Below are 4,775 nucleotides of genomic sequence, written 5' to 3'. Positions count from 1 at the left end.
GGCGCTCATTGCCTTAGTTCTAGAGAATTGATTACTAATATTATTGTCTGAAGTGCAGGGCAACAGCACATGTTGTCCTGTGGTTGCCGTTTATGGGGCTATGGATAGTATTTCCTCAGACCTCTGGGCCTCTTGGATGAATCATCGGGAAACATCCTCGTGGAAGTTCCCATTACTAGGAGAATAAAACTGAGGAGGAAAAGTTTCAAGGTTACAGCTCCTTCATAACCGTGGCAAAAAAGGAAAAACTAATATGGGATGATAGAAAAATACACATTTCATAACGGATATATAAGAAATAGGATATAATCACATTAGTTCTATTGATATAATCAATAGAACTAATGTGATAACAGCAGGGAAATCAATTTTACAGTAAAGCAGATATCGGGCCCATAAAAGTCCAGTATATAACTGATAAAATAAATGTTATCTCTAATAATTCTCTTTGCCACAACGTGTTAACAGGGAAACCTGGTGCATGGGTCAACTAACACAGAAGAAATGGCCATATTCATGAGGAAAATGAGAGTTAATGTGAGACCATGAATTACAGGAACATGCCAGAGGCACTTCTTTATAGCCGCATGACTTCTAAAGTGCCTTTAAAAGTCCTCTTAACAGGTAAACTTCCTTATTACTGATACACCACGGTGATTTATGCACACAGTGAAAGGCAGGCTAATGACTCCAAATCTGACCTTGGCTGTATTTCAGGCTGAGAAAAATACACCAGCACGTGTTTTTATGTGCAGATTGAAAGGAGGCAATCAATTTCACAATGCTTATCAGATCCCGAACACGGCGGCTCCAATGCAGTTGAGATTTTCTACAAGAATGACACTGACTGAGTCACGCCGAGGAAAGAAAAATTTCCACATGGGACGTAATGTACAGCTCTCGTCTTCACGTCTGTCTCACTTCTCTGTCTTAATCAGACTGCAACAGGTTATTTTAACTGCTAATGGTGATACTAATGCTCAGGTTTGTGTTGCATGTTTGCAGAGATACAAGAAGTACTTGAATTTTGTACTTAAAAAAGTAGAAATACTCTGTTATGAATAAAAATCATGCATTTAAATTTTTACTTAAGTAAAAGTACAAAAGTATTGGCAACAAAATATAAGCAAAAGTAGGCATGGTAAATTTCAGAATAATACATATTATATGAACAGATTACGATTATTGATGCAATAATGTTTACATCATATTAATGTTGAAGGTGATAAAGGTGGAGCTAATTTTAACTACTTCATCAGCTGAGTGACGTGTATTTAACCCCTGGAACAATTCAGTTTTATCTTAAGTTCAATTCAGAATATAACATGCATTACTGCAAAGTAACTAATAACTAAAGTTAGTATAAAGTACAACATTTTCCTCTGCATGGTAATGGAGAAGTATAAAGTAGCAGGAAATACTTAAGTAAAGAACAAACACCTCAGAATTGTACTTAAGTGCAGCACTTGTACTTGTTGTCTGTAAATGTATTTTCTGCTACTACACGTTAGCTGTTAGGGATTATTTTGAGTTTAAAACAGAGCAAAGTCTTGTCTCATGCCCCACTGCAGTGCAGTTTAGGATCCTCGGGCCCTGCTGACTCTCCCACAGTCTGGACTTGAGACTAAGGTGATTCCTTTTTTTTATGATCAGGGCTGCTAGATTTTTGTCTGCTGTGCTTGAGTAAATTCAGAGTATGCAGTGCTCCCCTGAGAACTGTTGAGCCTATATGGTGAATGCATGGCAGCAGGTGCATATGCTCCAATTTGAACAGAACAAGGGAAACTGCACTCCAGTTGAAGTCCAAAGGGCTCAAAAGAGTCGGGGAAAAAAAGCCCTCTGCAGGATTTATCAAACCTCACTCTGCTCACTGCAATATGAAAAAAGTGATTAAGAGCCAAAGTGCAGATACCAGCACTTGGGATTACTGATCCTACATCTTAAAAGGCTGCAACAAATAAAAGGATGGGTATTTTTCATCTCAGTTATACAATATATAGGCCACTCCAGTCCACATAGGCCTGCTAATTATACATTGAGATGATCAATCAGATATAAAGCAATAATCTCAACAATTTTCATTTAAATAAACGTCTACTTAGTCATTATCTGTTGCTGACTAAGGTAACACAATGGTGACTGAGCCTATGGCCCACTGATGAAAGCATTGTAACATTTATATATTTGCAGTATTATGAAGTGGGTGACAGTCGGCGCATAAAAAAATGCTGTTAACCAACATTTCCTGCAGCTTTACATTAAAATCATTTAACCGGAGAAACTTGAGTTGACTTTTATTATGAAGGTCACAGCAAATGCAATGTGTTTTTCAGCAAGCTTTGCATTTACCGCTATCATTCATCAAAAATGCATCTATGAAACAAAGACAACAGTCATTTTCAGCTTCTTGTGACAGCGGATCAGGTTGAAATATTGCAGGGAGTAATGGAAGAAGAAGGAGCAGCCACTGTGAGCTGCTAAATGAGGAGATGCAGGCATAGACATAGATTTTGTGGGGATGCAGGGGACACGTCTTCCTTAATATTTAGAATGTCTGCATTTGTCTCTGTCTATAAAAACATGAAACAAGCAGAGAACTTTTATTTTGACGAAATTAAAGACATTTGTACCATAAACTGATGCAGAAAAATTCACCAGAATGCAGGAAATTAAATGTTGGATGCTCCAAATTTCATAGCAGAGGACCTCAAACCCCTAGTTTCATATGTCTCCCTCCCAATGTTGAAGTGAAACCTACATCCTTGCCTGCAGGCGACAGGTTAGCCCCCTCCAACTCAGCGTGGTAACCCACTCCTCTCACTGTGCCCTGCTGCCTGCAGATTCATGCCGTATGAAGCGTGAAATCAGATCACTGTTGCTCACAGAATGATAGAAAAAGGCCAATTATTGCCTGACTTCTTAATTAAAAGAACAATAGTTTGTTTTGCTGACCCCAGAACTCTGTGACCTGTGGCATTAAACTGCATTTGCTGTTATCACCAGTAACTACAGGTGTCACCATATCAACCAGGACTAAAATCTTCAAAAGCCACTTTAAGGTGAAAAGAGAGATCTGACAAGAGGGATCTGTGGGTGGTGAGTTAACAGCTGCTATGATATAATCCCGCATAGATCAAATCAAGACTGGACTGTCAGAGTTGCTGGGCTGTGGCCTACTCTGTCAGAGACACTCTTCGGAATGTTAGATTTTGTGTACTGAATTAATGTTTAATGTAAATGTTTATGTATTGAATGTGTGCTGAATTCTTTAAATAATCATGAGTATCAAATTTCAGAAAATGTAAAGACTCTGCTGTATGTAATTTTCTCATATGCCAACTAAACCAAAAACTGGCTGAGGTGGTCCCACTTTGTTAACAATTAATTTTCTAATAACATTTCTTTTTAAATATTTTTTACAAGAAACCTGCAAATAACCAGCAAAGGGATATCCAATAACTGAACATATTAGTACAGTTAAGTTTTAAGTCAATTAAAAGTCAAATATTAAACATAATAGCTTTATAATCATTAATAACTGATATGAACATTAGTATATCTCATGGTGGGTAATCATTGATCTGTCCATCCACACAAGCCTTTAGTGGTGTTCAACATGGTAAAGTCTAAAATCCAATGCAGCCTTCACTCAGATCTGACTTAAAGGGACAGTTCACACCCAAATCAAAAATATATATTAACATATTTACATATTGCTATTTAACAATCTAGATTGTTTTGGTGTGTGATTTCAAGTGCTGGAGATAGCGGCCATAGAGATGCCTGCCTGCTCTGGATATATATTATGGAATAAGATGGCACTCGGCTTGTGGTACTCAAAGCGTAAAGAAAAAAAAAAAGTTGAAAAACTCAACAACAATGTCTCTTTCCAGAAATTATAACCTGGTTACTCAGTATCCACAGACCTTGTTGTGAGCAGTTTCACATAGGAACAATTTTGTTTTTATTGCACTGCACCCTGCAACACATTTCCACTCCAACCTTGTCACTTAACGATGTTCAGTCATGGACTTTCCAGGCCAACATACACGTGCAAGGTACCCTGGGTGTGTTGGTTGTTGATGTTCTGGGACCCCCTGTCAACTTCAGCCTGTTATGTGCATTGTGTGTTTTCAAAATACACTTGCGTTTTCACAGGAAATGTACTGTTTGCATACAGTCTCCAAACACACTACATCATGACATTTTTTTCCTTCAGCAACACACGCACATGGTTGGGTTTAAGAAACAAAAGCACATGGTTATGTTTATTATCAGACTTTCACCCCCATAACTTGTGTTGTTGTCTGGCCGTGTTTCCCCCTGATAGGCCGGGCACCTTTACACAAGAATGGCGGCCAGCCACGTATCATGCTGGTGTCAAAGGACGCCTTTTTTCGTCAGTGTCTAACACCGCAAGTCGCTGCCCAAGTGCTGGTATTCACCAACTTCAGAATGAGGCCGTGTTGCAACCAGAAACCGTATCACTACTCAGAAGGAAGTGTGCTTTTAGTGGTAGCTCACCTATCACCACTGAACCAGCTAACATTACAGCTCAGCCGATGAGGACGCCATTAATGTTTACATCTCATGCTGTCTAGAGCACAAGCCTCTCAGCCAGAGTCGATGCACGCTTCCTTCTGTGCAGTGATACAGATGGTGGGTGCAGTTCTGCAGAAATTAAAAATAGTTCCTGCATGAACCTGCGCACAACAAGGTCTGTGGATCATCTAGAATAACCAGGTCATGATTTCTGGAAAGAGACATTACTTAAT

The sequence above is a fragment of the Epinephelus fuscoguttatus genome, linkage group LG2 (genome assembly GCF_011397635.1).
Source record: "Epinephelus fuscoguttatus linkage group LG2, E.fuscoguttatus.final_Chr_v1".
Taxonomy (NCBI): Eukaryota; Metazoa; Chordata; class Actinopteri; order Perciformes; family Serranidae; genus Epinephelus; species Epinephelus fuscoguttatus.
The sequence above is the reverse complement of the archived record's forward strand: the minus strand, read 5'-3'. Positions refer to the sequence as shown.